Source organism: Hypanus sabinus, chromosome 22, assembly GCF_030144855.1.
Source record: "Hypanus sabinus isolate sHypSab1 chromosome 22, sHypSab1.hap1, whole genome shotgun sequence".
Lineage (NCBI taxonomy): Eukaryota > Metazoa > Chordata > Chondrichthyes > Myliobatiformes > Dasyatidae > Hypanus > Hypanus sabinus.
In genome coordinates, this window is record NC_082727.1 from 9,526,466 (window position 1) to 9,549,645 (window position 23,180).

At 44.6% G+C, this 23,180-nt stretch overlaps 1 long non-coding RNA gene across 3 annotated transcripts; it reads left to right on the forward strand.

Moving 5' to 3' along the window:
* Nucleotides 1-659: 659 nt before the first annotated feature.
* On the forward strand, nt 660-22,116 carry LOC132379314 (uncharacterized). 3 transcript variants are annotated; one of them, XR_009507381.1, is made up of 5 exons: nt 660-6,664; nt 7,696-8,032; nt 14,756-14,910; nt 15,473-15,640; nt 21,925-22,116. It is a non-coding gene; the product is annotated as an uncharacterized LOC132379314 (long non-coding RNA). The 3 variants fall into 3 exon arrangements; XR_009507379.1 differs by lacking the exon at nt 660-6,664 and having other exon boundaries at nt 6,680-8,032; XR_009507380.1 differs by lacking the exons at nt 660-6,664; nt 7,696-8,032 and adding an exon at nt 13,572-13,891.
* Nucleotides 22,117-23,180: the final 1,064 nt, after the last annotated feature.

Below are 23,180 nucleotides of genomic sequence, written 5' to 3' on the forward strand. Positions count from 1 at the left end.
AAACAATGGAAAAGACAGAAACAGAATGCAGAATAGAGTGTAATGGTTACACAAAACAATGGTTAAACAACGGCCATGACAAGAGACCCAGTTCATGTTTATTGTAGAGAGGTTTGTTCAGTGTTATAACATCAGGATAGAGGTTGTCCTTCAGCCTGGTGAGCTGTTTTCTGGGGCTTTTGTAGCTTCTGCCCAATGGAAGGGGGTAGAAGAGTGAAGGACCAGGGCCGGAGGGGGCTTTGATTAATTTGTGTGCTTTCCCAAGGCAGCAGGAGGATAGAAGAGAGGCTGGTTTTCAAAACTGACTGGGCTGTGTTCACAACTTTCTTCAATTTCTTGTGGTCTTGGGTACCTTCCAAAGCATCCTCACTTCACTTCACCACCCCCTGCAATACAAAATATTTTCCACTGCAATTTGTGGAATGTCATAACTACCACCCATCAAAATTGAGAAGTTAAACTGTTGTTTTTTGAATCATTCTAGGTTTTAATCCTCCAAAATATTTCCTCGGTAATGTGTACTTGGTACAGTACAATCCTCAGCCATTTCTTTGATCTTCCTTCTTCAAGATAGGACATGTATTTGCATTAATCTCTAAAACTGGGATTCTGTTACCAAATCTGACTGGGGTGGGTGCAGCCATTAATCATAGCTAGTCTGCATGTTGTCTAGAAAGTAAGGCTTTTCTTAGTAATTATGCTAGATGATGTAGATAAGTATGTAAAAATTCAACAATTTTAATGATTCATTACAGTTCATACCAATCCCCTTATGATTCACCTAATCTTGCACACCTCCAGAGTTGGAACTAATTCTCTGGAAGCTCTGCTGCAAGGATACGACATATTGATTATCAGAGCCTGCTTGTAGACGGATAAATGAGGAAGGAGATGTATTGAGAACAGTAAGGATTGGCGAGAATCCAAGGTCTAGGCACCTGCATGGATTCCAAGCAAACTCTGAACCTCCTGAGGGTCAATCCCTCCCACTGCAAGTGAAACCTTGACTAGCACGCCACTATCAGTGCAGCTAGGCAGCAACCCTGCCATCCAGTGGCACATTCTCAGTGCTCCCTCCACACGCGTGACTGCATGGCCAGACTCTGCTCTAATCCCAGCTGCAGGTGATACCACTGGGAGAAGGTACAAGCACCTGAAAGCATGTGGCACTGGGCTCAAGGACAGGTTCTGTTAAATAGTTCTCCAGTGTGACAAAATGGACTCTAGACCTCACAACCTATGATCTCGCACTTGTTTACTGGCACTGCACGCTCTCTGTAGCTATTACACTTTATTCTGGATCGTTATTGTTTAATCTTGTTCTGTCTCGGCGCACGGGCTAATGATCTGAACTGTATGAACAGTATGCAAGAGAAGCTCTTCACTTGGTACAGGTGACGATAATAATTCCGATTGTCTGTACTGTGTGACGCAGTGATGTTTTGGAAGCCAAGCATGGGTCAGGGCACATCATTATCCTTGTGGGACCAGGAACCTTGACAAGGATGGTCAGGACCCAAATACTGGAGTGTCCGAGGCTGGGATTGAGACTGAAACGAGAACCGATTACCAAGCAAGATGCTAGACTGTAGCCCAACCTGACCCTCTGTTCAGGTGTTCTTAACTACTGAAATCCCAGCGTCAAATGCAGTAGCTGATTGGTGGGACAGCCCTGAATCTTTAAAGGGTCTGTGCCAGCTCTCCGTACTCCGGAGAGTTAGAGCATCAGAATTCCAGAAGCTGGTGTGCTTGGGTCTGTATCGTAACACCTTGCAAAGTGGGTTCAGGTCCAGAGATCAGGCGACACCCTTTCCCCCAATAATTCATTCCTTTAGCCAGATAGTTAAAACAGGTAGGGAATTACACAGTTGAAAATAGACAGAGGGATATCAACCAGAATTTATTGGATTTGCCTCAGACAGCTTCTCAAATGCGTACTGGAGGCAACACCAGCCACGAAAGCCACCCCACCCCCTCCCAGGTGTGCAGCCACTTTCTGTAACAGCAGCAGACGTGAGAAGGACTCCACAGAGATTCAAACCCCCTCCCCACAAGGCGGCCGGGCCAGACAGCACCCCAGGCTGAATACACAATGAGTATACGTCCCAGCTCACTGACGTCTTCAAGGACATCTTCGACATTTCACTCATCCAGGCTGCTTCAAATCAGCCACCATCATCCCTGTACCAAAGAACTCTGCTCCTTCAGAACTAAACACTGATGCCAATCATCATGAAGGGCTTTGAACGGCTGATAATGACATATCAGAAACTCCATTCATGCTATACTAGACACTCTGCAATGTGCTTACCGACAGAACCACTCTCCGATAGATCCCATAGCATCTGTCATTCACCTGGCCCTGACACACCGAGAAAACAAGGACAGTCATCTCGGGATGCTCTTTCCGGATTTCAGTTCACCAGATCTTGGTGCACAAACTCCTGCTCCTCAGCCTAAAGACACCACGGGTGTCGGACTTCCTAACCAACAGAGCTCAGACAGCAGGATGCACAATCGCTCCTCCCTCTCTATCACCCCCCAGGCTGTGTGTTGAGCCCATTGTTATACACCCTGCTCACACATGACTTCATGGCCAAATCCCTGAGCAATCACATCGTCAAGTTTGCCAATGACACAACAGTGGTGGGGCTCGTCACCAACAACAATGAAATGGTCTACAGAGAGGAGGGGGAAGAGCTCGAGGCCTGGTGCCAGGAGAATAATCAATGTCAACAAGACAAAGGAGATGGTTATTGATTTTGAGAGTACGCGGACCACTCTCTTTACATCGGCAGCGCAGCAGTGTCAAACCCCTGGGAATACACATCTCACACAACCTCCCATGGACCCAGAACAGACTCAGCACACCCAGATCTCACCAACTCCTGCACTTTCTGAGGAGGCTGCAGAGAGCTGGACTTTGCACATCCATACTCACATCATTGTACAGACGAGCACCCCGACAAGCTGCCTCACTGCCTAGTAGGGAAACTGCACTGGAGCCGGCAGAAAGACTGGACAACGGGTAGTCAAAAATGCCCATCTCATCACTGGCACCAGCCTACCCACCATCAAGGACATGTATCCAGAAAGGTGCTGGACAAGGCCAGTAACATCATGAAGGATTCCAGCCACCCTGCTCATGGACTGTTTGTCCCACTCCCATCAGGGAGGAGGCTACGTCACATCCACACCAGGACCACCAGACTCAAAAACTGTTACTTTCCCCAAGCAGTAAGGCTGATCAACACCTCCCTCACTAACCTACCCCTCCACACCCCCAACCACCACTACTTTATCATTACTGTCAGTTACCTAACATACAGACACTCCTGTGCCCAGTGTCACTTTATGTTCATACAGTTAACCTGTGTATATAAGCTATTGTATGTGTTTTAGAATTATTGTGTTCGTTATCTTATTAGACAATAGACAATAGACAATAGGTGCAGAAGTAGACCATTTGGCCCCTCGAGTCTGCACCGCCATTCTGAGATCATGGCTGATCATTTCTCAATCAATACCCAGTCCCTGCCTTGTCCCCATATCCCTTGATTCCCCTATCCATCAGATATCTATCTAGCTCCTTCTTGAAAGCATCCAGAGAATTGGCCTCCACCGTCTTCCGAGGCAGTGCATTCCACACCTCCACAACTCTCTGGGAGAAGAAGTTTTTCCTCAACTCTGTTTTAAATAACTGACCTCTTATTCTCAATCCATGCCCTCTGGTACTGGACTCTCCCAACATCTGGAACATATTTCCTGCCTCAATCCTATCAAATCCTTTAATTATCTTAAACGTTTCAATCAGATCCCCTCTCAATCTCCTCAATTCCAGTGTGTACAAGCCCAATCTCTCCAATCTCTCTGTGTAAGACGCCCTGCCATCCCAGGAATCAACCTAGTGAATCTACGCTGCACTTCCTCAATTGCCAGAATGTCCTTCCTTAAACCTGGAGACCAAAACTGTACACAATATTCCAGATGTGGTCTCACCAGGGCCCTGTACAAATGCAAAAGGACATCCTTGCTCTTGTACTCAATTCCCCTTGTAACAAAGGCCAACATTCCATTTGCCCTCTTCACTGCCTGTTGCACTTGCTCATTCACCTTCATTGACTGATGAACTAGGACTCCTAGGTCTCTTTGCATTTCTCCCTTACCTAACTCTACACCGTTCAGACAATACTCTGCCCTCTTGTTCCTGCTTCCAAAGTGGATAACTTCACATTTGTTCACATTGAATGACATCTGCCGTATCTGCCCACTCACCCAGCCTATCCAAGTCTCCCTGTATTCTCCTAACGTCCTCTTCGCATGTCACACTGCCACCCAGTTTAGTATCGTCAGCAAACTTGCTGATATAGTTTTCAATGCCCTCATCTAAGTCGTTGACATAAGTCGTAAAGAGCTGTGGTCCCAATACAGAGCCCTGTGATACCCCACTAGTCACCTCCAGCCAGTCCGAGAAACACACATTCACTGCTACCCTTTGCTATTGTTCTTTTTAGTGCTGCATTGGATCCGGAATAGCAGTTATTTCATTCTCCTTTACAATTTTGTACTGGAAATGACATTTTGAAATGCCTCTGTTTGCCCCACTGCCAACCCTGGCAGTGCTTTTCTTGCACCCACCACTTTATCCATGTGTAAAAAATTTGCCCCACATATCTCCTTTGAACTTTCCCCTCTCACAGTTTAAATGCATGCCCCCTAGGATTAGACACTTCAATTCTGGGAAAAAGATACTGGCTGTTTACTCTATTTATGTCTCTCATAATCTTATAAACTTTTATCAGGTCTCCCCTCCACCTCCGATACTCCAGAGAAAACAGCCAAGGTGTATTCCGGCCAGCTTCTCAATGAACCTCTTCTGCACCCTCTCCATAACCTCCACCTTCCTTCTTGTTCAAAGTGAATCCATTATCAAAGTACACACTGTACATGTCACCAATACAACCCTGAGGTTCGATTTCTTGTGATAAATAGAAAGAAACACGATAGAATCAATGAAGAAGCTCACACGACAGAGACAGGCAAATGTGCAAATTCAAAAAGAAAAATATATATATTACAAATAAATAAGCAATAAATATCAAGAACACAGGTCCTTAACACTAGTCTATAGGTTATGGAATTAGTCCAGGGTTGGTGTGAGTGGATGTGGTGAACAGGTGACTTTGTGCTGCATGGTGGACCTTACTATAAATATTCTGCCATTCCCATCCTGAGGTGGCAGAATGCTCAGTTTAGGTGTGAGAATTGCTTTTTTTTACACCTGTAGGTGCCTATGTGAAGCATCTTGTTCGTCTGTTCCCTTGTGCTGAAATACCTTTAAAGGCTGAGCAAAACAAATTCTCCTTGAACCAGACAAACTTGAGTTAATGCAATAAAAATATCTAGTGATGAAATAATGTCTAGCAGGGTTGGTCTGATCAGGTCCCCTGCTAGAAGACATGCATAGACATAGTGTACTCTTGATTTTTCCACACAGGGAGATTAAAGAACTGCTTGAAATCAAAGAAAATGTATCACACAGTGGGACTCCATTTTCTGGATTCTTCACCCTTCCTTTCCAGTCTTGATGAAAGGATTTGGCCAAAACTATTGACTGTTTATTCCTCTCCATAGATGCTGCCTGACCTGCTGAGTTCCTCCAGCATTTTTGTGTGTGATGCTCTGGATTTCCAGCATCTGCAGAATCTCTTGTGTTTATGGCGCCCCATTTCGTTTGGGCCCATTGGAAACGAAATACACAACTTCTTACATGTGAACATCTAAATATGGAGTAGGAATCCCGACAAGAATGGGCTACCATTGAATATGATCGTGAAGGGCCCAATTGCAACTGTTACGAATGTACCACAGCTCTAAGGGGCTGAAGGGTGTGGGGTAGCCCCCTCCTTTGTGAGAATCGCAAGATCACTATTGAGTCAGTTCAGGAGACCCAGGAAATGAGAGAAAGACATGCAGAATTCACGAAGAGTTGGAATGTGTCCTGGCCTCCGAAAGAATGTGTCCTGGCCATTGATACCGGCTATTGTCTCTTGGAGATGGGATTGTGTATTGAATCCTGTACGATGCATCGAAGCTCCAGGCAATGAACCGAGGGGGAGGTTGGTGGAGGGATTGCATCATCTCAACCTGATTGACATCTGAGACCCTGTGAGTCAGGATAAAAGAGGGTCTGTGGGACCAGCCCCTCGGACGCACCAGAAGAAACGCTAGCAATCCCGTAATAGTGAAAGCCGGTGGGAAGGCCACGTGCATCCATTTCCATTTGCCCCGGAATCGGTGGTCCTCTACCACGGAAGAACGGTTTTTAGCTAACAACGGGGAAATCAATTCCCAACGACTCTCGAAAGATTGACATCATAAAAGGAACGGGCAAGTTTTAACCCGTCTTTCTCTCCAACCAAAACGCTGCAGCTTGAATGAACTAAAGTGACTTTTATATTTCCATCGGACAATACATTATCTCCTAGACAACAATAGAGCTATTTCTTATTGATTATTATTATTATACCCGCACTTTTAGATTTAGCATTGACAACGTATATCATCTGTATGTTTGCCTTGATATTATTTTTGTGTATTTTTATCAATAAGTACTGTTAAAAATAGTACCATCAGACTTCAACGGACCTCTCTATCTTTGCTGGTAAGTGACCCAGTTACGGGGTTCGTAACACAACATTGTGCATTCTTGTTTACCAAGGTTGTCTTCAATCTCTTCAGGAATCCTTCTGCCTCTTTTTCCACTCCCTTTTCAAAGTCTGATGACTTTCTAAGAGATAACTTCAGAGATTCACTCAGTCTTCAGAGTTTATTGTCCGGTGTTCAGATGCTTTATTGATTTTTAGAACATCATAATTTTAGAGTCTCAGTTACTTAGGGCTTCATAGAAGCAAGAGACCACAGACAGTGTGAGTTAAATTTAATAGATGGAATTGGCCTACTGGAGGGACTCAGTGAGTCAAGCAGTGGGAAATAAATCGTCAAAGTTTTGGGTCAAGACTCTTCCTCTGCACTGAAGCAAAATCCTGACCAAAACTTCAATTGTCTGATCCCTGCTGCCTCATCAACAGAGTTCCTCTGGTACTTCATTTCCTGCTCCAGGTTCTAGCATCTGCAAACTCTTGTGTCTCCCTCAAGTCTTTTTTCAAATATGACAAGCAATCTCTCCACATTTCCATTCATGACCGGCTAACTTAATATTTCATAGCTTTCAGTTTGTGCACTTGTTATTGAGATACGGGGGAAAGCTATGGCAACCAAGGCAAAAGGCCTAGAATATCCCCAGCTGGCTGTCTGTAGTCAGAAAGCGTCAGAGGAACCGCACAGTGATACCAACCAGGTCAGGTACAGTTATCGAATCTTGCGGGCGGCACAGTTAGCGTAAAGCTGTTACACTGACAGTGACCCGGGTTTAATTCCTGACGTTGCCGGTACGGAGTTTCCACGTTCTCCCCGTGACTGTGTGGGTTTCCTCCGGGTACTCTGGTTTCCTCTCACAGTCCAAAGGCGTCCAGGTTAGCATGTAAATTGGTCACATGGGTGCGATTGCGCGGCGCGGCGCGGGCTCACTGCGCTGGGCGGGTCTGTTGCAATGCTGCGTCGATAGTCTAAATAACTCATTTAATACATTTGCCCTACTTTGGTATCATAAATTCTTGCTTACTGATTTTTCAGGATGTGGGCATCACTGACAAGGCCAGCATTTATTGCTCATCCCGAATTGCCCTTGACAGTGGCAGAGAGCCGCCTTCTTGACCCGCTGACGGAGGAATGGCCACGGTGCAGCAGGACAGAGAGCTCCCGCATTTGGACCCACCGATGATGCATCATCAGTAATATCAGAACGGCTCACGATGCGGAGGGGAACCTGCTGGGTGTTGGTGTCCCTGTGCACCTGCTTCACCCGTCCTTGAAGAGAGACAGACCCCATGAACTTTGTCGGAGCAGCTGAGGGAAGGATCTTGAAGGTGGAAAATGGAATGAAGCTTTGGGACAGTGGATGGGATGTCAGGTATGCACAGCTTTGTTCTACACCAAACCGTGAGGTAATGAGGGGCTAACAAAGCTGAAAGCAGCATGACAAGGACTTCACAGCAGTGCACGTCAACTTAAATCAATGCTTCAGATACTTTGCTGATGCCTCAAGTTGCTGACAGCCATCCCATAAGGAGATGCAACTGATAGGACAGTGGAGCCAGTTAAGAATGATCCTTTGCAAGTCTAACAATGTTGTAACTGAATAATCCAGCTTTAAAATAACTCTGCAGAAACATTATTTCAGCAAGTTATGGTTAATTTATAGGACAGACCCTGAGGGGTGATGATGGAAGTAGCTGGTATCAATTCATTCAAATGCAAATTAGTTAGATTTCCTTTAATAAAATTATATTCTGGAATACAATGTATGAATAATGTGAGAATGTCTCACTGAGTGTGTTGTGGAATAATTAAGTGCTGCTATGACTAGCTTTTTAATAGCAGTTCCCTTGTTCTTGTCATTGGCATTGGAATCGGTTTATTATTTAACGTAATGAGATACAGTGATGAGCTCATCTTGCACACCTCTCATACAGATCGTATCATTACACAGTGCACTGAGGCAGAACACGGTAAAACAGTATCAATGCAGAGTAACCACTACAGAGGAAGTGCGGCGATCATAACGAGGTCAACAGTCCAATTTCAGAGACCTATAACATCGGGGTACATTGTTCCCAATGCCAGTTCTCAGTCAATTCCTCTCTCTGATATCTGTCTGAAACTCCATCATTTTGTCAGCAAACTTGGGTTTACATTTGATCTTTTAGCTTCAAGTTCAAGTTGAATTGTCATTCAACCACACATGAATACAGCCAAATTAAAGTGTTTCTCCAGGGAGAGGAGAGTGGACTTCTCTGTAAACTTTCACAAAAGAGATAGCAGACAGTTTACTGCAGTGATCCTCGCTGGTCAATCATACCAATGCACCACTGTGAATGATGCTTGAACAAACCCCACTTTGGGTGTGTGACATTTTCCTCAGGAGTTGTTCCCGATCAGCAGAACACAACGTTTTACCAAGGGTGGCTGTGTTGAAACTCAGATACTCTCGTTGTTTAACAAGGACGAGGTCCATAGTGAGACTAAGAATCAAAAAACTGCCTACAGCATTTGAAACACAAGATAACATTAAATCTAATCAGGACACCCCAGAGCCATTGCACATTACCCCTGCATGGCATTCACAGGTGTGGAGTTTACACAGATGACTTCAGATGGACTCACCCATTCATATTCCCTCACACACTCGTACACATGTGGACCTGGTAGGTCCTACAGGAGGTGCTGCCACAGAAAGACAGCTTCCATCACCAAGGATCCCCACCATCCAGGTCATGCTATCTCCCACCATCGAGCGGGAGGCAGAGAACCTGAAATCTCACACCGTCAGACTCAAGAACAGCTACTTCCCTTCAACTAGGGAAACACATAAAGAGTTGGTGGAGCTCAGCAGGTCAGGCAGCAAACATGGAGAGGAATAAAATGTTGATGTTTTGGGCTGAGACTCCTCGTCATGTTTCCCTTCAACCCTTTGGTTCTGGAACTAACCCACAAAACTCCTCAGTATAGCAACAGCACGACCACTTGTGCCACTTTGCACTAAAGTAGGATTCTTTTTTTTCGTTCTATGTATTCATGTAAAATTTAATGTAAGTTTAATTTAGTTTTTCTTGCAATTGCTACTTATCCAATGCTATGTCCCCTGCAATGCTGCTGCAAGTAAGGATTTCACTTCACCTGTGCATACAACAATAACCTTGTCTTTGACTTTGAATTTGGAGTTACCTGCTCCAAAAGCCCTACAGAGAACTGCAAACCTCCAACTTGAGATCGCAGAAGGCAAGTTCAAGCTGCGTCACTCTATTGTGTGCAGTTCTGGTTACCTACCTAGAGGAAATATATCAAACAGGCCGAAAGAGTGCAGAGAAAGTTTACAAGGATGTTGCCAGGACCTGAGAAACTGATCATAGGAACCTGAATAGGTTAAGTTTTTTACTCAGAGAGTGATGGATGCCTGGTAAGGGAGTAGAAACAGATTCATTAGAGGCTTTTAGGAGACAGTTAGACAGGCCAGTGAATATGAGGAAGATGGTGGGATATGGGCGTTGTGTAGGTAGGAGGGGTTCGTTTTTGTGTTTTTTAAATTTACGTCTTAGCTGATTCAGCACTTCATTGTGGGCCTGAAGGATGTGTTCCAGTGCTAAACGGTTCTGTGTTCTAGGTCTTCCTCGGGGTGTAGGAGACTGAGGGGAGATTTGACTGATGTATACAAAATTATAAAGGCTATAGATGGAGTTAAAGCAAGCAGGCTTTTCCCACTGAAGATGGGTGAGATTAGAGGTCACAGGTTTAGGGTGAAAGGTTAAATATTTGAGGGGAACCTGAGGGAAGACTTGTTCAATCAGAGTTTAGAATGAGCTGCCAGTAGAAATGGGGGATGAGGGTTTGACTGTGAAAGTTAAGAGAAGCTCGGATAGTACGTGAATCTGTGGTCTTAGAGGGTTATGGTCCGGCCATGGGTCAATGGGACTAGCATGAGTTAAATGAGCCAAAACGCCCATTTCTGTGCTGCAGTGTTCTATGACTCTATGTCTGTAAAGAATCTTCTGCCCCCTCACCACTCCACAGCAAATGGATAGCATGGGCTTATGGTGTTGTTACAGGGGGGCATTTTATTAATTCTCATGGGATCACTCTTAAAATCTTTGGACAATATTAAGTATCAGAAATCCTTGTTGAGAGAAATTAAATTTTCATCTGCGAGGTGCTCTCTCCTAGTGCAGTGTGGAATTGGTAAATAAATCTCCAAACTGAGAATGGTTTTTGTGTGGTTGTTTCATTCCCTCCTGGGACAAATTTGTGATTGTGAAATTCCTGTTGTTACACATTTCTCTGGGTTTGAGTCGAGGAGGATTGAGGGGATGAATCATGATTGTGAAAGCACCTCAGACTGCACTAAGGGAAAGGCATTTTCATTCTGAATAATGACACAGGCGAATAAAGATACAGCCATCTTGAGTACTAGTCTCCCCACCACTGAGGGCCTCTTGAAAAGGCAATGCCTCATCATTAAAAGCCCCCACCATCCAAAATGTGCTCTTTTCAATACTACCACCAAGGAAGGGGCTCAATAGCCTCAACGTTTTAGGACTATGTAGCTTCTTCCCCTCCACCATCAGATTTCTGCTTTCTTTTTTGCATTATTTATATATACGTTTCTTATTGTAACTTATAATTTTTTTAAGTGTTTTAAGTTACCCTGCGATGCTGTTGCAAGTAAGATTTTCACTTGCCCTGTGCACACATGTGCTCATATGTAAACTTGTCTTTGAATTTGAATTTGGGATTACCTACTCCGAAAACCCTACAGAGAATTATAAACCCTGTCGCAAAACAACGAATTGCACATCACGTGTCAGCGATGATAATCCTGATTCTGATAGTCAGTGACAGAGGCAGTCAGACCAGTGACAGTCAAAACCAAAACTTTACCATCATTACCTCTGAGCTGTGTTCTTCCCCTACCCCACCATGCCAGAAAGGGCAATGCACACAGCTTAGACCAGGCATGGTGTTGTATCTTTCTTTTATTTCATATACTAGACCATATGACCATAAGACATGGGAGCAGAATTAGGCCATCTGGCCTATTGAGGCTACTCTGCCTTTCAATCATGGCTGATCCTTTTTTTCTATCTCCTTCTCAACCCCAGTTCCTGGCCTTCTCCCCGTAACCTATGATGCCGTGTCCAATCAAAAACCTATCAATCTCTGCCTTAAATAATCCAATGACCTGGCCTCCACAGCTGCATGTGGCAACAAATTCCTCAAATTCACCACCCTCTGGCTAAAGAATTTTCTCCGCATTTCTGTTTTGAAAGGCCACCCCTCTATCCTGAGGCTGTGCCCTCTTGTCCCAGACTCTCCCATCATGGGAAACATTCTTATGAACCTCTCCAATGCCAGCACATCTACTCTAAGATGAGAGGCCCAAAACTGTTCACAATACTCGAGGTGAGGCCCCACCAGCGCCTTATAAAGCCTCAGCATCACATCCTTACTCTTGTATTCTAGACCTCTGAAATGAATGCTGAAATGAAATGAAACATATCCTCCTTACTGACCATCAACACTGGCACACCTCAGGGGTGTGTGCTTAGCTCACTGCTCTACTCTCTGTACACATGACTGTGTGGCTAGGCATAGTTCAAATACCATCTATAAATTTGCTGACAATACAACCATTGTTGGTAGAATTTCAGGTGGTGACGAGAGGGTGTACGGGAGTGAGATATGCCAACTAGTGGAGTGGTGCCGCAGCAACAACCTGGCACTCAACGTCAGTAAGATGAAAGAGTTGATTGTGGACTTCAGGAAGGGTAAGACGAAGGAGCACATACCAATCCTCATACAGGGATCAGAAGTGGAGAGAGTGAGCAGCTTCAGGGTCCTCGGTGTCAAGATCTCTGAGAATCTAACCTAGTCCCAACATATCGATGTAGTCATAAAGAAGGCAAGACAGCAGCTATGCTTCATTAGGAGTTTGAAGAGATTTGGCATGTCAACAAATACACTCAAAAACTTCCATAGTTGTACCATGGACAGCATTCTGACAGGCTGCATCACTGTCTGGTGTAGAGGGGATACTGCACAGGACTAAAAGAAACTCCAGAAGGTTGTAAATCTAGTCAGCTCCATCTTGGGCACCAGCCTACAAAGTACCCAGGTCATCTTCAGGGAGCAGAGTCTCAGAAAGGCAGCATCCATTATTAAGGACCCCCACACCCAGGACATGTTCTTTTCTCACTGTTACCATCAAGTAGGAGATACAGGAGCTTGAAGGCTCACACTCAGCGATTCAGGAACAGCTTCTTCCCTTCTGCCATCCGATTCCTACATGGGCATTGAGCCCTTGAACATTACCTCACTATTTTTTAATGTACAGTATTTCTGGTTTTGCACATTTAAAAAACTCTATTCAATATACATATACTGTAATTGATTCACTTATTTATTATTTTTTTTATTTTATTTTTTCTCTCTGCTAGATTATGTACTGCATTGAACTGCTGCTGCTAGGTTAACAAATTTCACGACACGTGCCGGTGATAATTCTGATTCTGATTCTAACATGGCATTTGCCTTCCTCACCACCAACTCAACCTGCAAGTTAACCTTCAGGGTGTTGTGCACAAGGACTCCCAAGTCCCTCTGCATCTCAGATTCCTGGATTTTCTCTCCGTTTAGAAAACGGCCTGCACATTTATTTCTGCTACCGAAGTACATGCCCAATATAAAATCTATTCATATAAAATATAAAGTGTCTTCAATTGTGCCTTAACTTTTCACAGTAAAATCTTACGTTTGCACGGTTGTTTTTTTCGCTGTCTGGTATAATTTGATGTATAATTAATGCTCTGTCTGTGATGCTGTTGCAAGGTAGTATTTGTTGTACTGTGCCTCACTGATGCACCACAGAAAACATTCTGTCCAGATGCAGCACGGTTTGACGTGGGAACCGCTCTGCCCAGCCCAGCACATCACCCACACCAAGGTGCACAGGGTGAATGTGTGCTGACACTTGCCAGCTGCCCCCATGGGTTGCGCTGTTTGTTAACACGAGCCACGCATTTCAGTGAATGTTCTGATAAATAAGTGAATCTGAAATCTGAGCCCAACACTGCAGGCAAGAACCAGTGAGACAGTTCACAATGGTAGGCGGCAACCCAGAGTGTGTAACGTGAGCAAAGTTTGTGACTCAGCAAACAGCCTGACCTCTGCATTAATCAACCTCTATATCAAACAATAAAATGGGAGTGGCCAGCCCTGGGTGAGTAGAGTTTGATCCAAAGCCTCACAGTAACGATGTTAATTTGACTAAAACCACCTTTTGAACCTGCAAACAGCAGGAGGCCTCTGCTTGTATTTGCCTTTCCTGAACAATACAAGGTGTGGTCAGATCTGAAGCTGCATGACTGTTTTCTCAAAAGGAAATATTTTAGGATGTGGCTGGCATTTTTTTTAGAATTAAGTTGACAGCCAGCGACAAAACAGCTGTGGTTCTCAGAGGCAGAGCCATTGGCTCCGGTACAAGCTGCCACAAAAGGTGAAGAGGGAACCTCCAACACATGACAGCTGCGTAATTATAACACCGGTCTGTCTTGCATGTAGCAGGCGATGAGTAATTCTGCGGGATTCATCCCACTACAGCCTGACTGCAAGTGGAATTTTGCTTCTCGTTATGGTCCGGTCAGACTGTGTGTCTCATTGGGATGTCTTCCCAATTTACCCTAGTGTTGATCATCAGCTCCAACATGGGCACCTGCCTCTGTAGTATCCAAGATGCCTTCAAGGAGCACTGCCTCATAAAGGTGACATCCATCACCCTTCACCCGCGTCAGGCCCTGTTCACATTGTTACCAACGGGAAGGAGGTACAGGAGCCTGAAGGCACACACTCAACGATTCAGGAACAGCTTCTTTCCCAATTTCTAAATGGACATTGAACCCACAAACTCTACCTCACTCACTACTTTTTTATTTCTGTTTTTGCACTACTTCATTAAGTATTTTATATACATACTGTAATTTACAATTCTTTCTATATTATCGTACATTGCATTGTACTGTTGCTGCAAAGTTAACAAATTTCATGACGCATGCCAGTGATGAAACCTGTTCTGATTCTGATTCAGTGACGGTAACTCAAATAACCGCGCATTGTGACAGCGGTGTGCAGAAGACCACCTCTGACTGAACAACACATCGAACTTTGAAGTGGGTGGGCTACAGCAGCAGAAGACCACGAACGTACTTCACTGGCTGCTTCATTAGTTACAGGATGCACCAGGTAAAGTGGCCGTTGAGTGTACGTGTGAATTGTAGACAGCTACAATTATAGAGCTCCTGAACAAAGCTGTCTGGTTTTTCTCATGCAGTGCGGCAGGTTCACATAAACCAGGCCAGGTTTGCGTGTTCATCGAGTTATAGTGGTCAGGGTTATTACCACTGACACGTGCAGTGAGATGTGTGGTTCTGTGGCAGCCTTAGTGCAATACATAAAAATTAGAGTAAGTCTCAACAATAAATAAGTAAATGAAGCAGTTTTTCCAGCTCTCAGCCGTCAGGATTTAATTCCTGCTGCTGTCTGTAAGTAGTTGGTAAGTTCTCCCTGTGGGACTGCGGGGGTTTCCTCTAGCTGCTCCAGTTTCCTGTCATATTCCAAAGGCACACGGTTACAGTTAGGGTTAGTAAGTTATGGATATACTATGTTGGTGCCGGAAGTGTGGCCACATTTGTAGGCTGACCCCGACACAATCCTCACTGATTCGATTTGACGCGAATGGGATATGTCGCTGTATGTTTTGATATATGTGTGACAAATAAAGCTGATCTTTAATCTTTTATCTAAGAGTCTCTTAAATGCCCCTGATGAATCTGACTGGTTGCATCAGGGCCTGGTTTGTCAACTCCAATGCACTGGGACGTAGGAGGCAGCAGAGACCAACCTGGTCCATCACTGACAGGATCTACGGGATGTACTGCCTCAAGAAAGTGGAATCTATCACAAGGTTTCAAAGGTACATTTAATGTCAGAGAAATGTATACAATATACATCCTGGAATTCTTTTTCTTCACAAACATCCACGAGAACAGAGGAGTGACCCCAGAGAATGAGCGACAGTTAAATGTTAGAATCCCAAAGACCCCCCAGCTCCCCCCCCACACACAAACAGCAGCAAAGCAATGATCCCCCCTCCCCCACCAGCAAAAAGCATCGGCACCCCCTACCGAGCACTCAGCATTCCGCGAAGCATCAATAAAGACACAGACTTGCATTGCCCCAAAGACTACTCATTCACCCGGTAATTCAACATACCACAGGCTCTCTCTCCCCCAACAAGGGAAAAAGAGATGTCCCCCTTTCACACCATTCCAGGCCGTCTTCTCACTGCTGCTGTCAGGCAGGAGGTACAGAAGCCTGAAGTCCCACACCACCAAGTTCAGGAACAACTTCTTTCCTACAACCTTCGGGCCCTTGAACCGGCCTGCACAATCCTACCTCAGCAACAATCTGTCTTTTCTCCCTCTCTTCACTGCCTTGTATAATTTGTGTTTTGTCTGTTGTTTCTACCTCAGTGCACCCATAAGTTGAGACCGTAAGACCTAGCAGCAGAATTAGAACATTTGGCTCATTGAATGCTGCACCATCTGACCATGGCTGATTTATTTCTCCATTCTCCTGCCGTCTCGCTGTAACCTTCCATGCCCCTGCTATCCAGGGTGGGTGGGATCTTTATTTGCACTGCCTGCTTTCCTGAGGCAGTGAGAGGTGAGAGGAAGGGAGGGGGCTGGACTGCATTCACAGCTCTGCAATCCCCTGAGTTCTTCAATCGATTGTAGGTTCGCCACAAGGCCGTGCGCTCAGCTCCCTGCTCTACCCACTTTATAGCTATTACAGCGAGGCTGCGTACCGCTCCAACGCCATGGCTGACAACACCACTGCTGTGGGACAGATCAAAGGTGGTGATGAATCAGCATATGGGAAGGATGATTGAAGATCTGGTTGAGTGGTGGCCACAGCAACAACCTCTCTCTCAATGTCAGGAAAACCAAAGCTAATTATTGAATCCAGGAGAATGAGACTGGAGGTCCATGAGCCAGTCCTCACCAGAGGATCAGCAACCTTAAATTCCTCAGTGGTATTATTTTAGAGGATCTGACTTGGGTCCAGCACTTAATGGCCATTACAAATAAGACATAACAGCGCCTCTACTTTCTTAGAAGTCCATGCAGATTTGACACATCATCTAAAATTCTGACTAACTTCTAGACTTCTATACATATGTGGAGAGTATACTGACACACTGACATACTGACACACTGACACACTGACACACTGCATCACAAACCAATGCCCTCGAAAGAAAAAAGCCTAAAAACAGTTTTGGATATGGCCCAGTCCATCACGGATAAAGGCCTCCCTATCTACATGGATTAATATCTCAGGAAAACAGTTTCCATCATTAAGGACACCCCCCCACCACCACCACCCAGGACATGCTCTCTTCTCGCTGCTGCCATCAGGAAGGAGGTACAGGAGCCTCAAGTCCCACACCACCAGGTTCAGGAACAGTTATTACTCCTCAACCATCAGACTCTTGAAACAGATTGGATAACTTCACTCATCCCAACACTGAACTGATTCCACAATCTATGAAGTCACCTTTAAGGACTCCAAAACTCACTTTCTCTATATTCATCGCTTATTTGTTTAATATTATTACCCTTTTTTGTATTTGCACAGTTTGTTGTCTTTCACACACTGATTGTTTGCCCATCTCTGTTGTGCGTGGTTTTTCATTGATTCTGTTGTGTTCCTCTGTATTTACTGTGAATACCTGCAAGAAAATGGACCTCTGGGCTCTATATGGTGTATATGTACTTTAATTTTGTGAACTTTGGACGGCACATTGCAAGGTGCAGGAGTACGAGCTGAGGGACACACTGAAGTTCAGTACAGATACTTTGTGGGGAAGGATTGTAGTCTCATGTCGTGCCACCAGGCTAACAGGCTCTCAAACACCACGGCTGCATTGTCAAAGTGGGAAACAGGAGAAGCTTTGACACATTGTAAGAGAACGTACTGAATTTTCAGAAGAGGCGGAGGCCAATGAGTAAACAGAAGAAATTAATCTGGGTAACTAACAAATCACTGCCAACAGACTGAGCTGCAGAATAAGAGTTGACTGTTATGGAATTTATGTGAAAAATATAAATAAACACAAAATGTATACAGAGAACTGATCTAATTTACCAAGAACAAATGCAAGCTGTCAATTCACAGTGCGGGAGGGGGATTGCACCACTTAAGAGATTTGCTTTAGAAACTGACAAGGTGATGGTGCATACTTTAAAAAACTAACATAACATCCATTTCTGGTTATTGAACCCACAACCCATTCTCTTCTGCCTGCATTATATTCAGAATTCCTTTGCTTCCAGAATATTACTGTTGAAAGAGGAGCTTCCGGTCAGAGCATATCTGCACACATAACACGGGATGCAATGGGAAATAAGGGTTTGTGTTACGGAAAATTGTGGTGCAGACTGCTTTCTAGGAACGCAGTCCCTCTGACACTTGGTGGTACATGTAATGAGTTGCCAGCTCAAAATCATAATGTGTTTCCACCAGGCCATCAGAAGGATTGACTCACACTGATTTGAGTGTGTTTCGATGTTACATTGACTGTTCTATTTAATATAAATTATTATAGATTACGATGATTGCACATTGCACATTTAGATGGAGAGGTAACGTAAAGATTTTTACTCCTCATGTACGTGAAGGATGGAAGAAATAAAGTCAATTCAATAGTGCTGCCTTGTAAATAAACTATTGCCACTTTGAATGCAGCTATACTATGTGTCAAAGCCTATACACAGTTTTCTCAGACAATGTTTAGACCTCCACTTCCCTCCATGGAGAATGGCCAGAGATTAATAGAGTGAAGGGACTAAGACAGGTACAGGAGGGCTCTCCAATGGTTGAATGGGCTACAGACAGAGTGAACATGCAGAGAATGTTTCCTATAGTGAGGGAGTCTAGAACCAAGGGGAACAGCTGCAGAATGGAAGGAAGTCCCTTTGGAATTCAGAAGAATGAGAGGAGATCTTGTAGAAACATATAAAATTATAAAAGGGACAGATGATAGAGGCAGGAGAGGCTAGAACTAGGGGATATAGCCTCATGATTCGGAGGAGTAGACTTAGGCTGAGATGAGGAGGAACTGCTTTTCCCAGAGGTTGGTGAATCTGTGGGATTAACTGCCACAGGTGGCTGCGGAGGCCAGGTCATTGGGTATATTTAAAGTGGAGGTTGATAGGATCTCGAAAGAGCATCAAAGTTTTTGGAGAGAAGATGGGAGAATGGGGCTGAAAGGGATGATAAATCAGTCATCTCCATGTTATTTATTGCATGATGGAATGGCACAGCAGATCGGTGGGCCAAATGGCTTACTTCTGTTCCTATGTCTTACGGTCTAAATCCTGCAATCACTCCTACTGATGACTGTACTTCCAAATATATTTTATCCTCCAGAAACATGTCTCAGGAATGTAGAGCGGTATGAAATTTGCTCTGTATATTGTTCACACAGATAACAAGATCCCTTCACAAAGAAGCTGAATTTATTTCCTGTGGAGAGTTGGCCAGTTTGAGATATACCCATCGTTAAAATAAAATTGAGACTGACGATTTAAGCAAAACCTTAATTTAATCATTTTGTCTCCTCCGATGCTCAATGCCCCTCTTTCCAGCAATGCACCTAATTGGATCTTGAGTCTATTATCCTGTCTGATTCAGTCACCTCCGCTCGTAACCTATTCCAAAATCTATTATTCAGTCTGCAAAAATTGCTCCAAATAACTTTGTTCTTTATTCCCCAGTACTTCATTTTTAAATTGGGTGTTCTTTTAATTTAACCCTTTAGGCGAAAAAAATCAAAGGTTTTTTTTAGCACATGTCCTTTTAAGTGGGTATGTGTCAAGTGTGTGTCTCCAGGGGTATAAACTGAATTAGTGTACAACACTGCAGTCTGTGTGTTCGTTGTCAGACAGAGATACAATGCAAAGGAAATCCTTCTGCCTACCATCTCCACGTTATTTATTGCATAGTTGTGTCTGTTAATCCCATTTACCTGCAAGTTGTCTATAGCCTTGGCATTTCGAGTGTTCGTCTAGACACCTTAAGGCCATAAGACATGGGAGCAGAATTAGGCCATTCAGCCCATCGAGTCCTCTCTGGCATTCCATCCAGGCTGATTCCTCTCAATTCCATTTCCACATCAAAGTTATGAGAATCTCTGCCTCACCACTTTAAAACATAGAACCAGAGGCAATAGGAGCAGGAGGAACATTCAGCTTGTCCTGCTGTCTGCATCATTCAGTATCATCACGGCTGATCATACCCCACTCCCTCCCTGTCCTTCCGGTCCAGCCAGGCCTTCCCTTCTCTCAGACACACTCACACTCACACTCTCACACACACTCTCACACTCACACACACACACGTACACACACACATGTGCGCGCACACACACACTCACACACACATGCACACACATGCACACACACATGCACACATACTCATGCTCATACACACACTCACACACACACTCTCACAAATGCAGACATGTGCACGCACACACTTGCACACATGCACACACACATGCATGCACACATGCAAGTACACACACACACACTCACACTCGCACACACACTCATGCTCATACACACAATCACACTCTCACAAATGCAGACATCTGCACACACACGCACACATGCACACGCATGCAAGTACACACACATACATACACACACACACAATCACACAAAAACATGCACACACTCACACGCACACACACAATCACACAAACACATGCACACACTCACATGCACACACACACTCACTCACACACACACACTCACTCTCACACACACACACTGGGTCCCCTCCCCCATCCCTAGTTCTCATCAGCCCGCCACCATCTCCTTTAATTAGATCCTCCTCACCCCCCCTTTGCTATCAGATTCCTCTGCTGCCTCCTCCGATCACCTCCAGCCTGACTCCATCAGTCAAGGAGCCCGTCTTCGGCTGGATCCACCTATCATCTGCCAGCTCTTGTCCGTCACTGCTTTATACTATCTCCCCTCTCCTCCTCCAGCCCACAGGAAGGGTCTCGACCTGAAACATCGACTATTTACACTCAGTGGCCACTGTTGCTCTTTAATGCCAACTACATAATCAGCCAATCATATGGCAGCAACTCAGTGCATAAAAGCATGCAGACAAGGTCAAGAGGTCAATGTGATCGATGTGACTTTGAGTGTGGAATGATTGTTGGTGCCAGACGGGGTGGTTTGAGTATCTCAGAACTCCTGGGATTTCCATGCAAAAAGTTTGCACAAAATGGTGCAAAAAAAAAACCAAAAGAAGACATCCAGTGAGTGGCAGTTCTGTGGGCAAAAAAGCCTTGTTAATTAGAGAGGTCAGAGGAGAATGGCCAGACTGGTGCAAGCTGGCAGTGACTCAAATAACCACGCATCGTGATAATGGTGTGTGGAAGAGCATCTCTGAATGTATGACACATTGAACCTTGAAGTGGATGGGCTACAGCAGCAGAAGACCCAGGGCCACTCAGTGGCGACTCTGTTAGGTAGAGGAGGTAACTGTCTACAGATGCTCAGCTTTTGATCAAAATTCAGAGCTTTGTTTCAGCTTTCTGCCCACAACCCTTGCCCTCTCTGTTCCAGGAAACAACATTTACCTTACACATATTAAGTTTACGAGGCAGCTGACAGCTGTAACTTGTTTCTGAGTCAGATGGGCATGGGTTTAAATCCAATTGCAGGAATTATTTGAAGAGAAAAATCTTGCTTAATACCACAGAGTGGTAATAATTGCTGGACTGGCAACTGCTGGACAAATCCATCCCATGGATGAGATGTCAAATTTAGGACGTATTTAAACTGGCTTCCTCACCATTGTCCACGCTTCCCGCTGCCTGGGAAAGCTGCTATGTAGTCAAAGACCCCTCCCACCCATCATTCTCTCTTCTCCCACCCCCGCCACCCATTGGGCAGTGGATGCAAAAACTTAAAAACGCACAGCATCAGGCTCAAATTCAGCTTCCAGCTCACTGTTATAAGACTCTCGAATGGGATTCTTGTATGATAAAGGTAAACTGCTAACCTTTCGATCTCTCTCATCATGGCCTTGTCTGCTGCACTGCACTCTCCCTGTAACACTACCTTCTGTATTTTGTTATTGCTTTTCCTTATGATGTCCATTGTTTTGAAACAGATGGATGGCATGCAGAACAGCGCTTGTCATGGTACCTCAGGTCACTGAGATGCTTACGGCAGACGATGACAGATCCTTCATCAGTGCATGAAGGGATACGAGGAGAAGGCAGGAGGTTGGGGCATGATGAAATGGTGGAACAGACTTGATGTGCCAAATGGCCTTATTCTACTCCTATATCTTATATGCAACAATAATAAACCAATTACCAATTAAATGTATGATTCTACACTCAGTGACCATTTTATTAGGAACAACTGGACACCTGCTTATTAAGCGCAAACACGAGGAAATCTGCAGGGAGAAGCACTGTCGACGTTTCGGGCCGAGACCCTTCGTCAGGACTAACCTGCTTGTTAAGGTAAGCATCTGACTGCCATGTGACAGTAACTCAATGCATAAAAGCATGCAGACATGGTCAAGAGGTTCAGTTGTTGTTCAGATCAAACCACAGAAAGGGGAAGAAATGTGATCTAAGTGACTTTGACTTAGGGATTTTAACACTCAGCAGTCTGGAATTATATCCACAAATTGATGGAGGAACTCAGCAGGTCAGGCAGCATCTGTGGAAGGGAATAAGCAGAGTGAAAATTGCCTTGTTAATGGAGAGAGGTCAGAGAGGAACGGCCAGTCCGGTTCGAGCTGTCAGGAAGGAGACTAACTGAAGTAACCACACATTACAAGAGAGGTGGGCGGAAGAGCTTCTCTAGCACAAACCATGTTGGACCTAGAAGTGGATGGGCTACTGCAGCAAAGATCACAAACGTACAATATATAGGAAGTACCTAATGAAGCGGCCACTGACAGGTGAGAGGCGTGTAGGGATCTATCAACTACCCAACAGAGACCACTGTTCATTACCATTCTGCTGATCCAAGAACATTTTTTGCTGTCAGTTGGCTCATGCGTTTTTCACATTACAGCAGTGACTACAGGCTGAAAGTCATTAGTTGCAAAAAGATCTCATGGAAAGTACTGGATGCTTCCCTTTCTTTCATTATGTGTATACACAGGTAAAGTGGGCAGTTCTGTAAAAGTGTATAAATTATAGATCTTTCAAGAGTAAGCATCAATCAAAGCTTTTTATTCACCAGTGAGCACATACTGGCCAGATGTAATTGCCTTTAAGAAGATGGTGTTGATGTTCTCGGCTTTTCTAAAAAACAAGGAGATAGAGAGCCCAGTGATATGACATCATGACCACAACTTTTCTCTCAAAGTCAGCAAATGAAAAGAGCTGTTCATAGACTGGGGTG